The sequence below is a fragment of the Delphinus delphis genome, chromosome 6 (genome assembly GCF_949987515.2).
Source record: "Delphinus delphis chromosome 6, mDelDel1.2, whole genome shotgun sequence".
NCBI classification, from domain to species: Eukaryota; Metazoa; Chordata; class Mammalia; order Artiodactyla; family Delphinidae; genus Delphinus; species Delphinus delphis.
The window spans coordinates 85,016,882-85,029,062 of record NC_082688.1 but is presented as its reverse complement, the minus strand read 5'-3'; positions in this window follow the sequence as shown (position 1 = coordinate 85,029,062).

The window sequence follows — 12,181 nt, the reverse complement described above, 5'->3', positions numbered from 1 at the left end:
TTTATTTTAAACATACTTTCTAGTTAGCTTCTAATACTTCCATAACCTGAAAATCATAAGGATCTGAATCAGGTGCTTTGAGATTATGTGATTCATGTCTATTTTGCCCTGTTTCCTCTTATGTTTGGATTTTGAGCTCATATTTTATGGGACTCTTGTATGTTCTGGATTGAGGTTTCCTGGTTGGCACACAGGACAGCTCTTTCGTAGGTTAATTTTTTGGTTTGGAGTTTCCTGGAACATGCTGTGGTGTAAAAATGAATACCAAACCTGTGAAAATGCAAGTCTGTGGTTAAAAATTCTCACAAAAGACTATTTTTTTCTCTCAAACTAGAGTGTAGGAGGAGACAGATGTTTTCTCATATTCTGCCTGTTTTGATTTTCTCACTGTTTTTTTTTTTTTCCCCTTCACCTTTTCTCTGAGGATTTGGTTATTGGATTATATGCCAGGGTCTCAGCTGCAACTTTCTGACTCATGCAGGTCCAAGTCCTTGACTCCTGGTCTTGGAGACATTAAAACTAGGACCTTACACTGTCTTCTGGGACACTTGTGTTTTCATTTTACTCTTCATTTTTGGTGCCTTGTTTTATACAGGCATGTAATCACATATGCATTTAAGAAAGTATGTTTGTTCTATTTTATTTAGAATTTTTGAGTGTTCTATCGCATGAGGATTTGCAGGATATTCAATGTGCTTGGGAACACAGATAGACATAGGCAGCTGATGCTTATCAGACATCAGTATGTCCACATCTGTGAGTTCATATGTGTGCTTTTATATGTGAAATGTCAGTTGCTTTTCTAAAAATGTGAGCTAACTTACCACTAGATCCAGCGTTAGTACCTGAACAGAGTAATGTATTTCTTTATAGGGATAAAGTATACTTTAAGATAAATTTTAAAGGTCACATTGAATGTTTCTACAGGGTCAATGGCTTTTTTGAGCTTCTTGACTTGTGGTGTACTCTACGACACAGTAAATTTCTAGGAAATAATACCATAGTGATTGATGGATTTTATGGAATGTTTTGTATCTTTCATTTAATAGTTTTAGTAATAAAAAGGTATGCATTAAAATTCACAAACACTTTTGTATCCTAAGGGTTGTATGGCCAGAAGAAATGATCTTTTCTAAAGATCTTAATAATATAGCACACTGGGGGCCATAGTCTTGTCTAAACCAGGGAACAGAGTAGTTATCTCCTGGCAGTTCATTTCATCTTGAAGTTTCTGTTTTACGAAGGACATAATACTATCTGACCTTGGAGGGAACAAAGGAAATTATATATTTCCCCAGGTTGTCAATGCCAAATAAAAACAATCTTGCATGTTAAGTGAAGGCTTAACAATATCTTCTTGAAGCCTAATTTTAAAGCTTCGGGTATCTGTTTTTGAAAGTGTCTATCTTATTTCTCTGAATTTCTTAAGAACTTCCTCTCCAGTTTTTCCACATATTAGTTTCATAGGGCTGCCGTAATGAAGTACTGCAAACCTGGGGGCTAAAAGCAATAGAAATTTGTTCTCTCATAGTTCTGGAGCCTAGAAGTCTAAAATCAAGGTGTTGGCAGGGTTAGTTCTTACTAGAAGCTCTGCAGGAGAATGTTCTATGCCTCTCCCCTAGCTTCTGGTGTTTGCCAGCAATCCTTGTCAATCCTTGGCTAGTAGACACGTCACTTCAGTCTCTGCCTTTGTTTTCACATGATGTTCTCCCTTGTGTGTCTGTGTCTCCACATGGCCTTCTGATAAAGACAATAGTCATTGGATTAAGGTCCACTCTAATCTAGTATGACCTCATCTTAGTTAATTACAACTGCAAAAATCTTATTCCCAAATAAGGTCACATTCTAAGGATCCAGGTGGACATGATTTTTGGAGGGACACTATTTATATTAACCCAGTACAGTTCAGTACTGTGGGCTGTGAGCTGGCAAGAGGAAGCATAGGCCCTGGAAAGAGGTGGTCACCATTCCAGGCACCTTATCAACACTCTATGTATCACCTTCCAGTGGAGGTGTAAAGAGCAGCCTCAAAGATCCAGGGATCCCTAAATGTGGGGTTTCAATATAGAGGCCCTCAGAGAGAAATGTCTTCTTTATTGTGAAAAGCATTGGCAATTCACAGTAGTCAGATCTTGCTGGCTCCATCCACGTGGGCTGTCTGGTAAGGATGGAGCATGCTTACAAAACATGAAAAAGGACAGAGCTTAACTGTAAAAGAAATATAGTTGGGGTTACCAGAAGGCTTTAATAAACAGAGAGACATTATTTTGCAAAGTCATCTTCCCTAAATCTTGAGGATTCCCAACATTCTCCTGGGCGGTTATGAATGTAAATGGAGCAAAACTGCCTTCAGTCACAACCCTCCACATCTTTCCCAGATTCCCCAGATCACACAGCTAAGAGCCCAGGGGTGTCTATAAATGTTTCCTTTAAAACACACACTCCCATCAAAACTAACCAGCATTATTAGAAAGGGAGAGTAAAAATATTCAGATTTTCTTAAAACCCATGAGAACTTAAACAGTTTTAATTTTTTTGGCTGGATTGCTGTGAGCAGTAATGTTTTTCACCAAGGGGCATTAATGCCGGATCTCTATTCTCCCGTCTTGCATTTTTGTCCAGGCTACAAACCAGCCTCAGCTCTAGCTGCACAAACCTGTGGATTCCAATGAAGCCTCTTCACAGATCAGCATAACTCAGGTAAAAAAAGAGTTGCAGTGTGGAAGAGAATGCTTCTTGGAATTTATAACACTTCCTTACTTTGCTAACATTTTTAAAGAAAGTAATGCCTGACTGTCTGAGGGATTTTAGAGGAATTGTTGGCTACATACAAAAACTAAAAAATATGAATTAATTTAAATTCCATAATAGGTCCCTGTGGTTGCTGCCTATCTTAAAGGAAGGATTAGAAGAAGGAAAACATTTCATTCTATTCACCAAACATTATAGTTAATACTATTTTGACATGAAATCTTTGTTGATCTAATGTATTAGATGTAATAGATTTGTCAAAGTAGTTCTTCCTACCAGAGATCCTGATTTAAACCTCCTTTAAATCAACTTCAGTTGACTCAGTATGCTTACCCACAATGATTTTAATTCTGTAGAAATAATGACTTGGCTTTCCACTCAAGCTTTACCTTTATCTGTGCCTTTAAAAAGTTATCAAAGCCACTGGTACTGCTATTACACCAGCTAGGCGGGAAAGCTCACGGAGAAAAATAGCGGGTGTTGATTGCATGGTTTCTTTTTAAGATTTGGGAATTTTCACATCAATGACCTGAAGCTATATTCCTGAGCTTGTTGGGCAGGCTTGCTGTTTCCTTTTTAAGCTCTGCAACTTCTCAATGTTAAAGCATCGGGTAAGAGATACCACGTCACCTGAACTCATGATAGGAAGAGATGAAGCTAATGGTTACTCTCTTCTTTTTCCTAATAATCACTTCTTATTCTTAATCACTTCCTAAGGTTGAAGTCTAAGCATTTTTTAGTGAACAATATGTTTTGCTACTTTTCTCAAACTGAAAATATGTTTTGTTTATGGTTGTTAAAATAATTACAAAGTGTTAAAGAATTCCAACAATTATAGCAAAGTAATTAAGATATCCCACTCCCAAAAGAAAAAAATTTTTAAATAAAAACATCTCACAATGGGTCACTTTGAGAAAACTAGTGTTAATGTTTTATGGTACATACCCTCAGGTTTTTTTCTATGCAGGTTTTTTTCTATGCATCCATACATACATTGCATAATCTATAATATGCTTACAGATTATATTTATAAAAGTTGTATTATACTATTTATAGGATACACATAATCTTCTTTTGTCACCCTGTGCTAATTCATGCATATCTTTCAATATCTGAATACAGATCCTCATCCTACTTTGAAACGGTCCCACAGAATGCTTTTATGGGTGAACTTTAACCACTTTCCCCTTGGTAGACCTGTGATTTTTCTGTTACAAGCATGACATATATTTTGTGCATGTTATCTTCTTATCCACAGGCAGTTTACATTTTGTGCAACTTGAACCAGTTGTTTGTTGTCTTACATGTCTTCCTCCCACTATAAATACATTTAACCATCCCCAACCAGTCATTAGTGATCTACCGTTCTACAAAACTTAGTCTCAACCTTGAAGGGTCAGCAGAAGGGGAGGTGGATCTGGGTACCACTTTCCATCACTCCTTCTTACAGCTTACTGAGTTATTCTCCTTCTTACAGCTTACTGTAATATACATGTACATCAGTGTGTCCACACAGATGTGCATGAATATATATGCATGCATATGCACACACACACCATATACAGGCATTCATATTCATGACTGTAAACATTTTAGGAAAATGAAGTTCTCCTTCCCTATAATGCTGACAAAATACATCTGCAAATATGCTGATTTTAACATTTTATAGTTTGTTCCACATTTGAGTATTATCTTTGGAAAGTATGTTTCAAGTACTGATTCCAAATATGAAAAATATTTTGAGTATTCTGAAAAAATGGAAAATGGTAAAAGAATCATCTTTCAAGTTCTTCATTTTAGGGCTACATGCATTTAGTGCTATTGTTAGGGGAAAGTATGGTACCATGAAATACTATAGCATTTGTGCTGCAGATCATGAAATCTGACTCCTTACACCCTTCTCATTAATAGAATAGTGCAGTGATGACTTAGGTTTGCAGAGCACCATGTTCACTTGCGTTTTGCCTTTTGTTGTTATAATAGTCCTGTGAAAGGAGCTTGGCTGTGTTATAATCCACATTTCACAGATGAGGACCCTAATCCCCCAGAGGTAAATGACTTGCCCAAGAACACCTCTATCATGGGGCAGAAGAGTCTTGGAGTCAGACGTCAGGGTTCTTTTCATCTCATCTGCGTTTCCAGCGTAGGTGTTACTTGTTAATTTATAACTCCATAAAGTATTTCTGTTATGATGGTTTTCCCTTACTTCAGAGTTTGGGTCCATAAGCACCATTTGGAATGAGATCATGTTCCTGTAAAACTTCTGTTAATAAAACTGTTCCACGACTGATTTGTTAAGGATCCGTCAAGCGTGAGTTTGCCTACCAGGTCCTGGGCATTTAAAAATGTTTCTAGGGGCCTGTTTAAGGAGAAAAGAAAGTTGTCTCTGACATGCTTTAATTTCTAATAACATCATCACTGGGCTGGTGTGAGTGCTAGCTGTGCATGGCCCTTCTTGCTCCATTTCTGGCTGGACTCTCTAATTATCTCTAAAAAACCATCTCTCCCAGTTCTTTTATTCATCTATGCATTTTATTACAAAAAATATAACAAATTATGCTTTAGAGGTAATCCTAAATCCTATATATGTTTAGCCATAATCACCGTTAGCATTTAGATATATTTCTTCCATTTTTTTCCCCTGTCATGTCCAATTTTTTTTTTTAATGCCTGCATTTGCTTTTGGTTAGTTTGTTTTTAATCTTTTTACTTTTTTTTAAAAAAAGTTGAAGTATAGTTGATTTACAGTGTTATATTAGTTTCAGGTGTACAACATAGTGATACAATATTTCTTATAGATTATATTCCATTTAAAATGATAAAATATTGGCTATATTCCCTGTGCTATACATGGCATCATTGTATTTTATTTAATTTATACCTAGTAGTTTGTACTTCTTAGTTCTCTTTCCCTATCTTGCCCCTAACTCTTTCCCTCTTCCCATGGGTAACCGCTAGTTTGTTCTCTGTATCTGTGAGTCTGTCTCAGTTTTGTTATATTCATTTCTTTGTTTTAGTTTTTAGATTCCAAGTATAAGTCATAACAGAGTATTTGTCCTTCTCCGTCTGAGTTCACTAAGCATAATACCTTCCAGTTCCATCCATGTTTTTGCAAATGGCAAAATTTCATTCTTTTTTATGGCTTAGTAATATTCCATTGTATGTATACATACCACATCTTCTTTATCTGTTCATCAGTTGATGGACACTTAAGTTGCTTCCATATCTTGGCTGTTATAAATAATACTGCTATGAATATTGGGGTGCATATATCTTTTTGAATTAATGTTTTTATTTTCTTCAGATATATACCCAGGAGGGGAATTACTGGAACATATGGTAGTTACTAATTTTTGAGAAACTACCATACTGTGGAACTAGTGGCTGCTTCAATTTACATTCCCACCAACAGTGTACCATGGTTTCCTTTTCTCCACATCTTTGCCAACATTTATTATTTGTTGTCTTTTTGATGACAGCCATTTGTGTGAGCTAATATATCATTGTGGCTTTGATCTGTATTTCCCTGATGATTAGTGATGTTGAACATCATTTCATGTGCCTGTTGACCATCTGTATGTCTTCTTTGGGAAAATGTCTATTCAGGTATTCTGCCCACTCTTACTTAGGTTTTTTAAAAAAATATTGAGTTGTGTGAGCTCTTTATATATTTGGATATTGACTGTAAGGAGTCAATATATTGACTGTATTATATTATACTACATATATATATGTAGTATTTATACTATATGTAGTATAAATATTTATATATTTATACTACATATAGTATAAATACTACATATATATATACTATATATATTATATACTGTAAGGAGTCAGATATATTATTTGTAGATATCTTCTCCCATTCAGTATGTTGCCTTTTCATTTTGTCAATGGTTTCCTTCGCTGCGCAAAAGCTTTTCAAGTTTAATTAGGCCTCATTTGTTATTTTACTATTTCCCTTGTCTGAGGAGACCACTCCAAAAAAAGTATTGCTAAGACTTAAGTTAAAGAGTGCACTGGCTATATTTTCTTCTAGGAGTTTTATGGTTTCCAGTCTTTCCATTTAGGTCTTTAATCCATTTTATTTTTGTGTATAGTGTGAGAAAATGTTCTAGTTTCAATCTTTCACATGTAGCTGTCCAGTTTTCCCAACACCACTTATTGAAGAAGTTATCTTTTCCACATTGCATATTCTTTCCTTCTTTGTTGTAGATTAATTGACTGTATGTGACTGGGTTTATTTCTGGGCTCTCTATACTGTTGCATTGATCTATGTGTCTGTTTTTGTACCAGTACCATACTGTTTTGATCACTGTAGCTTTGTAGTATAGTTTGAAGTCAGAGAGCATGATACCTCCAGCTTTGCTCTTCTTTCTCAAGATTGCTTTGGCTATTTGAGGGTCTCCCCATGTACATTTTAGGATTATTTGTTTGAGTTCTGTGAAAAATATCATGGGTATTTTGATAGGGATTGCATTATATCTGTAGATTGCTTTGGGTAGTATGGACATTTTAACAATATTAATGCTTCCAATCCATGAACACGGAATATGTGTCTATTATTTGCATCCTCTTCAATTTTCTTCATCAGTGTCTTATAGTTTTCAGCATATAGGTCTTTCACCTCCTTGGTTAAATGTATTCCTAGGCATTTTATTCTTTTTGATGCAATTGTAAATGGGATTGTTTTCTTACTTCTTCTGATTGTTCATTATCAATGTACAGAAAAGCAACAGATTTCTGTATATTAATTTTGTGTCCTGCAAATTTACTGAATTCATTTATTAGTTCTAATAGTTGTTTTGGTGAAGACTTTAGGGTTTTCTCATCTGCAAATAGTTGCAGTTTTACTTCTTCCCTTACAATTGATGTCTTTTGTTTCTTTTCCTTGCCTGCTTGCTGTAGCTAGGACTTCCAGTATATGTCACATAGAAATGGTGAGAGTGGGCATCCTTGTCCTGTTCCTGATTTTAGAGGAAAAGCTTTCAGTTTTTCACCACTGAGTATGATGTTACCTGTGGGTTTGTCATAAATGGCTTTTATTATATTGAGATATGTTTCCTGTATACCAAATTTTTTGAGAGTTTTTTAATCATGAATCGGTGTTAAATTCTGTCAAATGCTTTTTCTGCATCTATTGAAATGATCATATGATTTTTATCATTTGTTTTGTTAATGTGGTGTATCACATTGATTAACTTGTGGATATTGCACCATCCTTGCATACCTAGAATAAATCCAACTTGATCATGACATATGATCCTTTTTACATATTGTTGAATTCAGTTTGTTAATATTTTGTCAAGGATTTTTACATCTATGTACATCAGAGGTAATGGTTTGTATTTTCTTTTATAGTAGAGTCTCTGTCTGATTTTGGTATCAGGGTAATGGTGGCCTCAGAATGAATTTGGGAGTGTTCACTTCTCTTCAATTTTTTTGGAATTGTTTGAGAAAGATAGGTATTAACTCCTCTTTATGTTTGGTAGAATTCCCCTGTGAAGCTGTCTGGTACTGAACTTCTGTTTGTTGGTAGTTTTTTGATTACTGATTCAATTTCAATACTAATAATTGGTCTTTTCAGATTATCTATTTCTCCTCATTCAGTCTTGGAAGATTATATGTTTCTAGGAATTTATCCATTTCTTCTAGGTTGTCTAATTTGTTGGCATATAACTGTGTGTATGTTTGTATTCTGTGATATTTGTTGTAATTTCTTTTTCATTTCTTATTTTATTTGGGTCCCTTCTCTTTTTTTCCTTAATGAGCCTAGCTAAAGGCTTACCAATTTTGTTTCTCTTTAAAAAAAAAAACAGCTCTTGGTTTCACTGATCTTTTCAATTTTTTTGTCTCTATTTTATTTATTTCCACTGTAATCTTTGTTATTTCCTTTCTTCTGGTGACTTTGGGCTTTGGTTGTTCTTCTTTTTCTAATTCTTTTAGGTGGTACATTAGATTGTTTGAGATTTTTCTTGTTTCTTGAGGTAGGCCTATACTACTATAAACTTGCCTCTTAGAACTGCTTTTGCTGTGTCTCATAGATTTTGGAAATTTGTGGGGTTTTTTTCATTTGTCTCAAGGTATTTTCTGATTTCCTCTTTTATTTCTTCATTGGCCTATTGGTTTTTTTTAGTAGCATGCTGTTTAGTGTCCATGTGGTTGTGTTTTTTCCATATTTCTTCTTGTAATTGACTTCTAGGTTCATACTGTTTTGGTCTGAAAAGATGGTTGATATAACTTCTAACCACTTAAATTTGTTGGAACTTGTTTTGTGACCTAGTATGTGAACTATCCTGGAGAACATTTCATGTGCACTTGAAAAGAATGTATTTTGGGGTGAAATGTTCTGTAGATACCTATTAATTTCAACTAGTCTAATGTGTCATTTAAGGCCACTGTTTCCTTATTGACTTTCTGTCTGGATGATCTGTCCATTCATGTAAGTGAGGTGTTAAAGTTCCCTGTTATTATTGTATTACTGTCAATTTCTCCCTTTGTGTCTGTCCATATTTGCTTTACATATATATGTACTCCTATATTAGTTGCATATATGTTTACAAAGTTTTTATCCCCTTCTTTTATTGATCCATTTATCATAATACAATGTCCTTCTTTGCCCTTTATTATAGACTTTGTTTTAAAATCTACTTGTCTGATATGAGTATTGCTACCCCAACTTTATTTTTGTTTTCATTTGCATGGAATACCTTTTTCATTCCTTCACTTTCAGTATGTGAGTGTTTTTAACTCTGAAATGAGTATTTTGTAGGCAGCATATAGATGGGTCTTGTTTTTCATCTAATCAGGAATCCTTGCCTTTTGATTAGTCCATTGACATTTTATTTTATTTTATTATTTTTATATATATTTTTTGTGGTATGTGGGCCTCTCACTGTTGTGGCCTCTCCTGTTGTGGAGCACAGGCTCCGGATGCGCAGGCTCAGCGGTCATGGCTCATGTGCCCAGCCGCTCCACAGCATGTGGGATCTTCCCAGACTGGGGCACGAACCTGTGTCCCTTGCATTGGCAGGTGGACTCTCAACCACTGCGCCACCAGGGAAGCCCATCCATTGACATTTTAAGTGATTATTGATAGGTATGTACTTCTTGACATTTTGTTGCTTGTTTTTGTTGTTCTTCTCTGTTCTCTTCTTTTTTCTTTTTTAGTTTCATCCCTTGTGGTTTGATGATTTTGTTTAGTGTTTTTTGTGTTCATTTCTCTCTAGTTTTTATGTATCTATTATAGGTTTTTTGTTTGTGGTTACTATGGAGTTCATATATATTGACCTGTAACTATATTTATTTTAAATTGAGATTCACTTAATTTCAAACACATTCTAAACATCTCTACATTTTTATCCCACCCACATTTTGTGTTTTTGATGTCATAGTTTACATCTTCATGTCTATCCCTCAACTGTTTATTATAGTAATAGTTAATTTTAAATTTTTTATCTTTTAATCCTTGTACTAGCTTATTTAAGTGGTTGATCCACAGCCTTTACCAGTGGGATTTTTTTCTTCCTCTAATTTCTTATTTCTTGTAAACTTTTCTTTTTCATTGAAAGAAGACCCTCTAACACTTCTTGTAAAGTCAGTTTAGTAGTGATGAACTCTTAGTTTTTCCTTGTCTGAGAAGCTCTTTCTCCTCCTTTAATTCTGAATAATAGCCTTTCTGTGTAGAATATTCTAGGTTGTAGGTTTTTTCCCTTTAGCACTTTAAATATATCCTGCCACTCTCTTCTGGTATAAAGTTTCTGCTGAAAAATCAGTTGATAGCCTCTTGGGGGTTCCCTTGTATGTGACTCTTTGTTTTTCTATTTTGCTGCCTTTAAAATTATCTATATATTTTTAACTTTTGACATTTTGATTATGCTGTGTCTTTGTGTACGTCTCTTTGGGTTCATCTTGTTTGGGACTCTCTGTGCTTCCTGTACCTGGATATCTGTTTCCTTCTTCAAGTTCAGGAAGTTTTCAGCCATAATTTCATCAAATACATTTTCTATCACTCTCTCTTCTCTTTCTGGGACCCCTATAATGTGACTGTTAGTATGCCTGATGTCTCAGAGGTCCCTTAAACCATTCTCAATTTTAGTAAAAAAGTTGTTCTTTTTGCTGTTTTGATTGGATGATTTCCATTATTCTATCTTCCAGATTGCTTATGCATTCTTCTACATCATGTAATCTGTTGTTAATTCCCTCTAGTGTATTTTTCATTTCAGTTAGTGTAATCTTCAGCTCTGCCTGGTTCTTTTTTATATTTTATAGTTCCTTGTTAAAATTCTCACTGTGTTTATCTATTTTTTCCTTTTTCCTCAAGGTCACTTAGCATTCTTATTGCTATTGCTTTGAATTCTTTATCAGGTAATTATTTATCTCTGTTTCATTAGGGTTTTTTTCAGGGATTTTTTTTTTTACTTGTTCTTTCATTTGAAACATTTTATTTTGTCTCCTCATTTTACTTAACTTTCTCTGTTTCTATGAAATTAGGTGAGACAGCTACCTATCCCACTCTTGAAGGCATTCCTTGTGTGTCAGTGTCCCATGCAGTCTGTGTGTGCCCTGTGGCTTTGGTGGGAGATCTGGATCTGAAGTGAGCATGGGCCATGTCTCCCCCTTGGGTGTGCTGGTAGCCACTACCTTGGTGAGAGATAAGGCTGGATGGAGTTGAAGGGGCTAGAGCCAGAGTCAGGTGCAAACAGGGGCTTCTCCTATGCTCAGTGGCTGTCACCACCCTATTGGGTGTGGCGTTTGGCCTGAGGGGCTGGAGCAGTAACCTTAACAGAGTTCTCAGGTGTGATGGCAGTTTCTGTCTTTGGTTTGGGGCATAATTAGGGCCTGAGGGCTTGGGGCTGAACTTCTGTGTTGGTTTCACTCCCTCCTCCCCAGTTTGTGTGCCTTAGTTAGAGGTTGGGTCAGGGCCAGAGGGGTTGGTGCCACACTATTGGGCTGGTTTTGCTCCTTTTCACCATGTACCCTGTCAAGTACACTGGCAATAGCAGTGACTGTCCTGGTCAGAGGCAGAGCCAGGATCCAAATAGGTTGTATTCCCTCCTAGTGTGTGTACTCTTGTTGGCAATGGCAGCCTCTGCCTTAGTAGGGAGAAGTGCTGGAGAAAGAAGGCCTGGTGCTGGCTGGGGGGTGATGCACTGGGGTGGTCCTGGAAAGCCAGCCAGAGCCCCAGGCAGTTTTCAGTCTTCTGCTTCCAGGTGTGACTAGGAGTAAGCAAGTCTGAGTCCTTCAGGAGTGGAGACTTGGTTTCTTACAGCCCTCCAGTAAGCCCCACTGGTTTTCAAACCAGCTAAGAGGCTTCATCTTCCTGGTGTTGGACCCCAGAGCTAGAGTGCTTAATAGATGGCTTAAACCCTCACTGGGGATGATCCTGAGCCTGTGACGTACTCCTCTCCTCTTTTGTGTCCACCAT